The sequence below is a fragment of the Oncorhynchus nerka genome, linkage group LG20 (genome assembly GCF_034236695.1).
Source record: "Oncorhynchus nerka isolate Pitt River linkage group LG20, Oner_Uvic_2.0, whole genome shotgun sequence".
Lineage (NCBI taxonomy): Eukaryota > Metazoa > Chordata > Actinopteri > Salmoniformes > Salmonidae > Oncorhynchus > Oncorhynchus nerka.
In genome coordinates this window covers 43,502,389-43,515,755 of record NC_088415.1, presented here as the reverse complement: position 1 = coordinate 43,515,755, position 13,367 = coordinate 43,502,389, and the positions used below count along the sequence as shown (strand labels likewise).

General features: G+C 41.3%; 2 long non-coding RNA genes across 2 annotated transcripts in view; one reads left to right on the top strand and one right to left on the bottom strand.

Annotated features, from left to right (window-relative positions):
* LOC135562987 (uncharacterized) overlaps positions 1-13,367 on the bottom strand; it is a 61,273-nt gene that overhangs the window by 40,870 nt on the left and 7,036 nt on the right. The gene's annotated exons all lie outside the window — the stretch shown is intronic.
* The window catches only part of LOC135562986 (uncharacterized), a 119,482-nt gene continuing 108,189 nt past the window's right edge, over positions 2,075-13,367 (top strand). Inside the window, exon 1 of the long non-coding RNA XR_010460179.1 lies at positions 2,075-2,166. This is a non-coding gene — a long non-coding RNA (uncharacterized LOC135562986). The remainder of the gene's footprint in view (positions 2,167-13,367) is intronic.

Here is a 13,367-nt window from a genome sequence, read left to right as displayed (position 1 = left end):
ATTCACCCAATTCATTACAGGAAGCTTGTGGAGGGCTACCCAAATCGTTTGACCCAAGTTTACCTCTCTAGGGTACGTGGGACGCTACACAATTTTAAAAATACACTTGTAAATCCAGCCAGTCTCCAATTTCAAAAAGCCTTAATGAGCCAAAGTGAGGAGTCACAAAAAGCAGAAATATAGATAAAATGAATCACTAACCTTTGATGATCTTCATCAGATGACACTCATAGGACTTCATGTTACACAATACATGTATGTTTTGTTCGGTAAAGTTCATATTTATATCCAAAACTCTGAGTTTACATTGGCGCGTTATGTTCAGTAGTTCCAAAACATCCGGTGATTTTGCAGAGAGCCACATAAATGTACATAAATACTCATAAGAAACATTGATAAACGATACAAGTGTTATTCACAGAATTAAAAATATATACTTCTCCTTAATGCAACCACTGTGTCAGATTTCAAAAAAACTTTACGAAAAAAGCAAACCATGCAATAATCTGAGTACGTCGCTCAGACGACAAATCAAACCAAATTGATATCTGCCATGTTGGAGTCAACAGAAGTCAGAAATAACTTTATAAATATTCACTTACCTTTGATGATATTCATCAGAATGCACTCCCAGGAATCCCAGTTCCACAATACATTTTTGTTTTGTTCGATAATGTCCATCATTTATGTCCATATTCCTCGTTGTTAGCGCATTCAGCCCAGTAATCCTTCATGGCGCACAAGCAGATGAAAAGTCCAAAAGTTCCGTTACAGTCCGTAGAAACATCTCAAACAATGTATAGAATCAATCTTTAGGATGTTTTAATATAAATCTTCAATAATGTTCCAACGGGAGAATTCCTTTGTCTTCAGAAATGCAATGGAACGCAGGTCGCTCTCACGTGAACGCGCGAGATTGAGCCTGTGACTGCTGGCAGACCCCTGACTCATTCCCCTCTCATATGGCTCCACTTCACAGTAGAAGCATCAAACAACGTTCTAAAGACTGTTGACATCTAGTGGAAGCCTTAAGAAGTTCAACATGACCCCATAGACTGTGTATTCAATAGGGCAAGAGTCGAAAAACTACAAATCTCAGATTTCCCACTTCCTGGTTGGATTTTGTCTCAGGTTTTTGCCTGCCATATGAGTTATGTTATACTCACAGACATCAAACAGTTTTAGAAACTTCTAAATATTATATGCATATTCTAGCTTTTATGGCTGAGTAGCAAGCAGTTTATTTTAGGCACGCTTTTCATCCAAAATTCCCAATGCTGCCCTTGGGTAAGGCCATAGAGAAGTTCAACAATTTAAAATGTCAGGAATTGTGAAAAACTGAGTTTAAATGTATTTGGCTAAGATGTATGTAAACTTCCAACTTCAACTGTATGTAAAGAAGGTATTTCTGTTGTTTCTTTTCAATACATTTGCAAACATTTAAAAAAACTTTGTGCTTTGTCATTATGGGGTATTGTGTGTAGATTGCTGAGTTAAAAAAAAATGTAATCCATTTTAGAATAAGGCTGTAACATAACAAAATGTGGAAAAAGTCAAGGGTTCTGAATACTTTCTGAAGTGATTCCTCACGAAAAGCAATCCCTAGAATAGTCCTTTGGAGGAAGTATTTTTGACATGTGTCTAAAAGCATAACTGAGAAATTACTGATAAAAGTTAGCATATTTATGACATTTTGGCCTTACCCAGCCCAGACCTCCTTTAAGACTCCATAGTGTTTAATCTGTAAGTGCTACAAAGCAAACATTGGTCGCATATGAAGCTTTACCGCTTGCTCTTTAATATGAGTAGTATTTTGATATCAATAACTTCTTAAAACATTAATTTATGAATATTGGAGAAAAAAAAAGTTTACTTTCAATATATTTTTGAACATAACATACCCTACGTGGAAATCAAAGTTCCAGAGTGGGATGTCTGCTACATTTACATTTACATTTAAGTCATTTAGCAGACGCTCTTATCCAGAGCGACTTACAAATTGGTGCGTTCACCTTAAGACATCCAGTGGAACAGCCACTTTACAATAGTGCATCTAAATCTTTTAAGGGGGGTGAGAAGGATTACTTTATCCTATCCTAGGTATTCCTGAAAGAGGTGGGGTTTCAGGTGTCTCCGGAAGGTGGTGATTGACTCTGCTGTCCTGGCGTCGTGAGGGAGTTTGTTCCACCATTGGGGGGCCAGAGCAGCGAACAGTTTTGACTGGGCTGCGCGGGAACTGTACTTCCTCAGTGGTAGGGAGGCGAGCAGGCCAGAGGTGGATGAACGCAGTGCCCTTGTTTGGGTGTAGGGCCTGATCAGAGCCTGGAGGTACTGAGGTGCCGTTCCCCTCACAGCTCCGTAGGCAAGCACCATGGTCTTGTAGCGGATGCGAGCTTCAACTGGAAGCCAGTGGAGAGAGCGGAGGAGCGGGGTGACATGAGAGAACTTGGGAAGGTTGAACACCAGACGGGCTGCGGCGTTCTGGATGAGTTGTAGGGGTTTAATGGCACAGGCAGGGAGCCCAGCCAACAGCGAGTTGCAGTAATCCAGACGGGAGATGACAAGTGCCTGGATTAGGACCTGCGCTGCTTCCTGTGTGAGGCAGGGTCGTACTCTGCGGATGTTGTAGAGCATGAACCTACAGGAACGGGCCACCGCCTTGATGTTAGTTGAGAACGATAGGGTGTTGTCCAGGATCACGCCAAGGTTCTTAGCGCTCTGGGAGGAGGACACAATGGAGTTGTCAACCGTGATGGCGAGATCATGGAACGGGCAGTCCTTCCCCGGGAGGAAGAGCAGCTCCGTCTTGCCGAGGTTCAGCTTGAGGTGGTGATCCGTCATCCACACTGATATGTCTGCCAGACATGCAGAGATGCGATTCGATGCTACTTTTAGAGTTATGATCCAATTTGTAATCATTACCAACAGAGTGAATGTGAAAATGGATTCAAAATGGACACCCTCTGCTGGTGATTTGCAGGATGTGCAATGATGGTCTATTATGCCAATTTATCTGTATAAGATGCTTTGTACAATGGTTTGCTTTGTAGCATCTACAGCTGAAACATTGACAGCGGAGTCTTGAAGGAGGCCTGGGTATGCCCCACATATCATAAATATGCCAACTTTGATTAATTACTTCTCAATTATGATTTTAGATACAAATGTAAAATATATGTCAACAATCCTTCCTCATCAAGCAACGTGATGGACTAACAGTTCAAATCCTGTTGTGGCAAAATTATTTAGCTGTGACAATACAAGTCCAATTAAGATCCTATATCTGTAAGGCCTCACGTCTGTACCTCAGCCTAGGCCACCAGTCAAATTAAGTCAAATGAATGAATGTAAACATTTAGTCCCCTGTGTGCACCATCACATACACACAGCAAGTTTAGGTGACCCCAGTCAACATCAATCAGATAGGACACAACAGGGAGAGGCGACACTGGGGAAATGCCCTGGTCCACAATGGTTTTAATAAGCACATGCTGGATCGGATGGTATTGTTGGATAGAAGGATGCAGAGCAGATCGGTTCCTTTTCTCCTGGCCCAGCGTAGGCTATAAGCCAAGCATTGTCCCGTCCAGACCTGGGTTTAAATACTATTTACAATCATTAAAACGAATTAATCTATGCTTGATTGAGATAGCCTGGCTTAATGGACCAATATAATAGTCCAAAAACAACTAACTCTGCCCAATTGTTACTCCTGGCAGGCTAAAGTAAACGCTCAAAAGTATTTGACAGATATCAACCATTATTTGAACCCAGGTCTTGTCCAGCCTTCACCACAAATCAACAGCAATTATGCTGAGGCCCTGGATGCATGAGCTATACAGATGAGTGGATCATCTATTTGGGAGGATTTAAGACTAATCTGCCATTTCTGTTCCACAAATCAAATCACAATGGGAATAGAATACATATCACAATAAAGATAATGCACTGAAACATTGGATAAAAAGCACATGGAAGCAGGACCGGGATTCTGAGAATAGACAGGAAGAATAATATTTGTAAGGAGTCGGGGAATGAGACAAGATATAGAAAACAGACAACAAAACCGAAGCTCTAAGTTTCAAGAAGCCAAAATGACCCCCTGCTAGTTTAAAGCTCATGCATGGACACACTGTGCTATGTTGTGCTGTGGGCCTACATGGGAATCTGTATGTGTCTTTTCAGAGGCAGATTGAGCTCTGTAATATCTTTGAGACATAAGTTATTTTGACTGTGGGGAACACCATTATACCATAATCCCATGTTTTAGCCTTGTGTTAGAAATAAAAGTTATCAGCAGAGTATGAAGTACCAAAGCTTGCCACGCCTTTAATCCTGAAATGTGTGTACCGCAGTAATGGTGTCATGGCCAGGGAGAAAGGGGAAGTGTTGTTCTGGTCTTGCAGGTTGTCTCTGTCAGTTAGCCCCCTCCCTTCCTTCCTCGGTTCCTCTCTCCCTCTGATTGCTCTGGATGCTCATTTCATTACCCTTCATTCCCAGACACTTACAATCCTATTACCTAGCTCCAGCCTTGGCTTTCAGCCACAGCTCCAGTGTGTGTGCGTGTGCATGCGTACACCCATGTGAGTGTCTGTGGATGATCCGTCCTCAGCCTTCACTCTACCGTACCACACACCACAACGCAGCAGACACAAGACATTGATCTGGGTTGTAAAGGCACTGGGCAGCTACAGCATGGATGCATCAAAGACATGACAACTCAGAGGTTCACAGCATCAGCAGGATCAATAGAGAGGAGACAGGCGTGAGGCTTCAAAGAACATGCAGGGGAAGAGTTAACACTGTCGGATAATGTCATCAATGGACTGCTAGGCTATAGAGGAACTCTGTAAGATGAACAGCCAGATCAAATGGTTAGATCACACTGTTTCACAAGCATTATTTGTGTCTCTTTTTTTCTACAATTTATTTTTTATTTCTTTTCCATTGAACTCAAAATCGAGCATATTTCAACCTCATACAACATCAACATACAGTGAGCTCCAAAAGTATTGGGACTGTGACACATTTTTTGTTTTTTTGCTCTGTACTCCAGCACTTTAGATTTGAAATGATACAGAGTGCATACTGTAAGCTTTAATTTGAGTGTATTTTCATCCATATCGGGTGAACCGGTTAGAAATGACAGCACTTTTTGTACATAGTCCCCACATTTTAGGGGACTAAAAGTATTGGGACAAATTCACTTATATGTTTATTAAAGTAGTCAGAATGTTTGTATTTGGTCCCCAATTCCAAGCATGCAATAATTACATCAAGCTTGTGACTCCACAAACTTGTTGGATGCATTTGCTGTTTGTTTGGTGGTGTTTCAGATCATTTTGTGCCCATTTGAAATGAATGGTGAATAATGTATTATGTCACTTTTATTGTAAATAAGAATAGATGTCACGACTTCCGCCAAAGTCGGCTCCTCTCCTTGTTCGGGCGGCTTTCGGCGGTCGACGTCACCGGCTTTCTAGCCATCGCTGCTCCATTTTTCATTTATCCATTTGTTTTGTCTTGTTCCCTGCACACCTGGTTTTCATGAACCAATCACACTACATGTATTTATTCCTCTGTTCCCCATCATGTCTTTGTGTGAAATTGTTTTGTGTTACGTGTCAATTTTGAGCGCTAGACTGGTGTTCGTTCATTCCGTGTTTTGTCACGAGGTATGTTTATTTGTTTGAGCATAATTATTGTGACTGTTTGTGCGCGTTTTGCATTTTTGCTTATTGGCTGGAGGTGTCGACGCAGTGGCGTCCGTCTGTTGGTTTCTCCTGCCTCAATAAAGTGTGCGCCTGTTCACAACTCCCTGCTTTCCAGTAGAATATGTTTCTAAAACACTTGTACATTAATGTGGATGCTACCCAATGGTGGAACAAACTCCCTCACAACGCCAGGACAGCGGAGTCAATCACCACCTTCCGGAGACACCTGAAACCCCACCTCTTTCAGGAATACCTAGGATAGGATAAAGTAATCCTTCTCACCTCCCCCCTCTCCCCTTAAAAGATTTCGATGCACTATTGTAAAGTGGCTGTTCCACTAAATGTCTTAAGGTGAACGCACCAATTTGTAAGTCGCTCTGGATAAGAGCGTCTGCTAAATGACTTAAATGTAAAATGTAAATGTACCATCAAATTAAATAACATTTTATTGGTCACATACACATATTTAGCAGATGTTATTGCGAGTGTAGCGAAATGCATGTATTCCTAGCTCCAACATTGCAGTAGTATCTAAAAACGATTCACAACAATACACACACACATCTAAAAGTTAAAGAATGGAATTAAGAAATATTTAAATATTAGATTGATCAATGTCAGAGTGGCATTGACTAAAATACAGTAGAATAGAATACAGTATATACATATGAGATGAGTAAAGCAGTATGTAAACATTAATAAAGTGACTAGTGTTGCATTATTTAAAGATGCCAGTGATTCCAAGTCTATGTACAGTTGAAGTCGGAAGTTTACATACACCTTAGCCAAATACATGTCTTTTTTTTTTTACAATTCCTGACATTTAATCCAAGAAAAAAAGTCCCTGTTTTAGGTCAGTAACACGGAACCCAAACCGTCTGCACGCGTGCGCCATAGTGCGCTATCGTGCATAAATTAATTTTGTCCCCCTACACCAAACGCGATCACGACACGCAGGTTAAAATATCAAAACAAACTCTGAACCAATTACATTAATTTAGGGACAGGTCGAAAAGCATTAAGAATGTGAAATGTAAGAATAATAGTAGAGAGAATTATTTCTTTCAGCTTTTATTTCTTTCATCACATTCCCAGTGGGTCAGAAGTTTACATACACTCAATTAGTATTTGGTAGCATTGCCTTTAAATTGTTTAGCTTGGGTCAATCGTTTCGGGTAGCCTTCCACAAGCTTCCCACAATAAGTTGGGTGAATTTTGGACCATTCCTCCTGACAGAGCTGGTGTAACTGAGTCAGGTTTGTAGGCCTCCTTGCGCACACATGCTTTTTCAGTTCTGCCCACAAATAATCTATAGGATTGAGGTGAGGGCTTTGTGATGGCCACTCCAATACCTTGACATTGTTGTCCTTAAGCCATTTTGCCACAACTTTGGAAGTATGCTTGGGGTCATTGTCCATTTGGAAGACCCATTTGCGACCAAGCTTAACTTCCTGACTGTCTTGAGATGTTGCTTCAATATATCCACATAACTTTCTTTCCTAATGATGCCATCTATTTTGTGAAGTGCACCAGTCCCTCCTGCAGAAAAGCACCCCCACAACATGATACTGCCACCCCTGTGCTTCACGGTTGGGATGGTGTTTTTCAGCTTGCAAGCCTCCTCTTTTTGCCTACAAACATAACGATGGTCATTATGGCCAAACAGTTCAATTTGTGTTTCATCAGACCAGAGGACATTTCTCCAAAAAGTATGATCTTTGTCCCAGTCTGCAGCTGCAAACTGTAGTCTGGCTTTTTTATGGCGGTTTTGGAGCAGTGGCTTCTTCCTTGTTGAGCGGCCTTTCAGGTTATGTCAATATAGGACTCGTTTTACTGTGGATATAGATAATTTTGTACCGGTTTCCTCCAGCATCTTCACAAGGTCCTTTGCTGTTGTTCTGGGATTGATTTGCACTTTTCGCACCAAGTGTGTTCACCTCTAGGAGACAGAACGAGTCTCCTTTCTGAGCGGTATGACGGCTGCGTGATCCCATGGTGTTTATACTTGCGTACTATTGTTTGTACAGATGAACGTGGTACCTTCAGGAGTTTGGAAATTGCTCCCAAGGATGAGCCAGACTTGTGGAGGTCTACATTTTTTTTCTATGGTCTTGGCTGATTTCTTTTGACTTTCCCATGATGTCAAGCAAAGAGGCACTGAGTTTGAAGGTAGGCCTTGAAATACATCCACAGGTACACCGCCAATTGACTCAAATTATGTCAATTAGCCTATCAGAAGCTTCTAAAGCCATGACATAATTTTCTGGAATTTTCCAAGCTGTTCAAAGGCACAGTCAACTTAGTGTATGTAAGCTTCTGACCCACTGGAATTGTGATAGTGAATTATAAGTGAAATCATCTTTCTGTAAACATTTGTTAGAAAAATTACTTGTGTCATGCACAAAGTAGATGTCCTAACCGACTTGCCAAAACTATAGTTTGTTAACAAGAAATTTGTGGTAGTTGAAAAACAAGTTTTGTGTATGTCAACTTCCGACAGCAGCCAATAAGGTGAAGGGTTGCGTTACCGGGTGGAATCTGGCTAGTGATGGCTATTAACTTCTTGAAACGAGCAATCCCGTATCTGGGATCGTAATTATAGCCTCAAGCTCATTACCATAACGCAACGTTAACTATTCATGAAAATCGCAAATGAAATTAAATAAATATATCGGCTCTCAAGCTTAGCCTTTTGTTAACAACACTCATCTCAGATTTTCAAAATATGCTTTTCAACCATAGCAAAACAAGCATTTGTGTAAGAGTATTGATAGCTAGCATAGCATTAAGCCTAGCATTCAGCAGGCAACATTTTCACAAAAACAAGAAAATATTTTACCTTTGAAGAACTTTGGATGTTTTCAATGAGGAGACTCTCAGTTAGATAGCAAATGTTCAGTTTTTCAAAAAATATTATTTGTGTAGGAGAAATCGCTCCATTTTGTTCATCACGTTTGGCTAAGAAAACCCCCCGAAAATTCAGTCATCAAAACGCCAAACTTTTTTCCAAATTAACTCAATAATATCGACAGAAACATGGCAAACGTTGTTTAGAATCAATCCTCAAGGTGTTTTTCACATATCTATTTGATGATATATCATTCGTGGAAGTTTGGTTTCTCCTCTGAATAACATGGAAAAATACATGCAGCTGGAGATTACGCACCAATTTCAACGGAGGACACCAGGCGGACACCTGGTAAATGTAGTCTCTTATGGTCAATCTTCCAATGATATGCCTACAAATACGTCACAATGCTGCAGACACCTTGGGGAAACAACAGAAAGTGTAGGCTCGTTCCTGGCGCATTCACAGCCATATAAGGAGACATTGGAACACAGCGCGTCAAAAATCTGGCTCACTTCCTGTTTGAAGTTTCATCTTGGTTTCGCCTGTAGCATTAGTTCTGTGGCACTCACAGACAATATCTTTGCAGTTTTGGAAACGTCAGAGTGTTTTCTTTCCAAAGCTGTCAATTATATGCATAGTCGAGCATCTTTTCGTGACAAAATATCTTGTTTAAAACGTTTTTCATCCAAAAATGAAATACTGCCCCCAGAGGTTCAAGAGGTTAAACAGTTTGATGGCCTTAAGATAGAAGCTGTTTTTCAGTCTCTTGGTCCCAGCTTTGATGCACCTGTACTGACCTCGCCTCCTGGATGATAGCGGGGTGAACAGGCCGTGGCTCGGGGAGTTGATGTCCTTGGTGATCTTTTTGTCCTTCCTGTGACATCTGGTGCTGTGGGTGTCCTGGGGGGCAGGTAGTGTGTCCCCGGTGATGCGTTGGGCAGACTGTACCACCCTCTAGAGAGCTCTGCGGATGCGGGTGGTGCAGTTGCCGTACCAGGCGGTGATACAGCCCGATAGGATCCTCTCAATTGTGCATCTGTCAAAGTTTGTGAGGGTTTTAGAGGCCAAGCCAAATTTCTTTAGCCTCCTGAGGTTGAAGAGGCGCTGTTGCCACCTTCTCCACTGCGGTCACATCAATGTGTATAGGGGCGTGCTCCCTCTGCTGTTTCCTGAAGTTCACTATCAGCTCCTTTGTTTTGTTGACATTGAGTGAAAGATTATTTTCCTGGCACCACTCTCTCAGGGCCCTCACCTCCTCCCTGTAGGTAGTCTCGTCATTGTTGGTAATCAAGCCTACTACTGTTGTGTCGTCTGCAAACTTGATGATTGAGTTGGAGGCGTGCGTGGCTACGCAGTCATGGGTGAACAGGAAGTACAGGAGGGGGCTGAGCACGCACCCTCGTAGGGCCCCTGATTTGAGGATCAGCGGGGTGAAGGTGTTGTTTCCTTCCTTCACCACCTGGGGGCGGCCTGTCAGGAAGTCCAGGACCAAGTTGCACAGGGCGGTGTTCAGACCCAGGGCCCCAAGTTTAATGATGAGCTTGGAGGTTACTATGGTGTTGATTGCTGAGCTATAGTCATTGAACAGCATTCTTACATAGGTATTCCTATTGTCCAAATAGGGCAGTGTGCAGTGCGATGGCGATTGCATCGTCTGTGGATTTATTGGGGCAGTAAGCAAATTGAAGTGGGTGTCAGGTAAGGTAGAGGTGATATGATCCTTAACTAGCCTCTCAAAGCACTTCATGATGACAGAAGTGAGTGCTATGGGGCGATAGTCATTTAGTTCAGTTACCTTTGCTTTCTTGGGTACAGGAACAATGGTGGACATCTTGAAGCAAGCGGTGACAGCAGACTGCGATATGGAGAGATTGAATATGTCCGTAAACACTCCAGCCATCTGGTCTGTGCATGCTTTCAGGACACGGCTAGGGATGGAGTCTGGGCCGTCAGCCTTGTGAAGGTTAACATGCTTAAAATGTCTTACTCACATCGGCCACAGAGAAGGAGAGCCCACAGTCCTTGGCCGCGTCGGTGGCACTGTGTTGTCCTCAAAGCGGGCGAAGGTGTTTAGCTTGTCCAGAAGCAAGACGTTGGTGTCCGCGATGTGGCTGGTTTTCCCTTTGTAGTCTGTGATTGTCTGTAGATCCTGCCACATATGTCTTGCGTCTGAGCTGTTGAATTGTGACTCCACTTTGTCTCTGTGCTGAGGTTTTGCCTGTTTGATTGACTTACGGAGGAAATAACTACACTGTTTGTATTCTGCCATATTCACAGTCACCTTGCCATGGTTATGTGGTCATTCGCGCTTCCAGTTTTTCCGCAAATGCTGCCCTCTATCCACGGTTTCTGGTTTGGGTAGGTTTTAATAGTCACAGTGGGTACAACACCTCCTATACACTTCCTGATGAACTGAGTCACCGTATATTTGTCGATGTTATTCTCAGAGGCTACCCGGAACATATCCCAGTACGCGTACTTCCTTATTACAGGTAGTCCTGAAATTTTGTTGATGACTTGTCTAGAGTTGCATCCCGCTCACAATTAAAATACCCCTCTCTCCATATAATATTCCACTTACATTGAGAACATTTTAGTATAAAATCATTAATGAACATTGGGTCCTCTTCATCTGGGCAATAACAATTCAGTAGAGTGACTTTTTATGTGCTAGGTGTCCCTTATAAAATGTCCATTTGGGTTTGTAGTAAATTTGAATCAATGAAAATGTATACTCCTCTGGATATTAAGTAGTAGGTGGAGGAGAATGACAACACATCCCAAGGATACCTAAACCCGATGACGGTGTTATTATTATTTTTTTATTATAAGAATATACCTTCATTCTTTTGACTGCCTGCACAATTCCATTGCCATTCCATGGCACACATGTTCATGTACTCAATAACACATTATATTGAAAAGGGTCTTTACTAGGGTTGTGGCCGTCATGAAATGTCAGCCGATTATTGTCATGCAAAAGACTGCCGGTCTCACAGTAATTGACGTTAATTAATATAAACAATATAAAAAGTCTAATAAATCAATTTAATATACACCATCACAATAAATCCAATATTTATATTTGGCAGGTCTAAAGAAACAATATGATACGAAGAAAATGTATTTCAGAAGAACAGAATATGAGTTGGCCTACTGTATGGGCTGCCATAGGCTGCAGGCTTGTCCACTATAAGAGGATAAGATAGTCTTGTAAATCATGTGCCATTATTTTATATTATATGCTTTTATAGTAGGAAGAATATAATGACAACTTTGCTGAATAAAATATAAAGGATATTTTTTCCATTCCGAAGCTAGTGCGCATATGAAATGACTATGTTGAGCGTAAAAGTCATAATTTGATACAGGTCCTATGCTCTAGATTTAGAGTTATTTGTCTTAGAAATCAAAACATAGATGGGCTTGCATGATGTGACTATATGCTATTGATGATTTGAGAAAGAGCTCGGTTCCTTGCCTCAGGCTGCACACACTGTTCTCTCATCATGTGATCATATGTTCACCCATCATACTATTCTCAATTGAATCTGTAAAATCAGTTAAGATTTAGAATGGCCACTTCTCAAATGGGCAGGGGGAAAAAAGATGTCATCCGTATGCACTCATTTGAGTGCTATTTATCAAATGGAGGCCGTTTTCCACTTATTCGGATAGGCTACTCCAGTTATTTCACTCCACTCATCAACCCCTGTTCAAGGAGCATGCAGCCTCTCTCTGTCAGACAAGTGAGATTTTGCTCAAACTCTGTATGCCATGGGCTCTCCAATCCTGTCCCTGTAGCTACCCAATGCTTAATTTGGGAAACCAATTGAAATCTGTTTGGGAACATCAATAGTAACATGTTTTCACAGCGAAACATTTCATTAAACTATTGACAGCCCCTCTCTATGCTCGCTCAAGAAAGGAATGAAGGAGAGATGGAAACGCACAGTGGTGAGATATTCTGTAGCTAAAAAGGTGATGTGTAAGTCTATTAATTATGAAAATATTTGAAAAGTTCCCTATTTCTAGGCTATTCAAAATCAAATACAAATTCATTAGAATTGTAGGCTAACTCTGCACAATCAATGAACCAACAGCATTGCCTAGGCCTATATTTTCTCTCCCAGACTCATGGATAGAAAGTTTGGAGTTTAGCATAAGGTAACCAGTCCATCCAGGATGCATAATAAATGCAGTCCACAGTCAAATGTGATTACTAGAATGTGTTTAATTTTGGAGCATTAGCTACTCCAACTATGTTCAGCATTTTAAAAATGTTTTTTTTCTTCTTCTGCTGTGCGTAATATGTAGTAGGCTATGTATTGTATAATGGCTCAATCATTATACATTTTTTCTATAAATGGGGAGGTGCTTGGGCTCATATATAGGCCTATGCATTATAGGCCTATGCATAAGATTGAAAATGCATATAGTGTTTTGAATGAATCATCACATTAGAGAGCACTGTCCATTTTGTTGTGTTAGGCTTTCAAACAACTTCCACAACGACCATGTTTTCAGCTCAGCTCACAGTGAGGTGAGTTTTAAAAGCACATACTGTTTTGATGATGTGTTTGATGTGATTTTTGATTGCATTTGCATTGATGTCAGAGTGGTTAGAGGGACAATAAAGCCCTGAGTACCAGGCCATTAGCCAGGTCGTTAGCTAGTTGGGTACTACCAACACATGTCCAGAGAGCATAAAAGGAGATTACCATGACTCAATGGTCACGTGGAATTTACTGTGGTCACTGCAATAGCCTTAGTCTTTACATATTTTTGGTTTCATATTGACT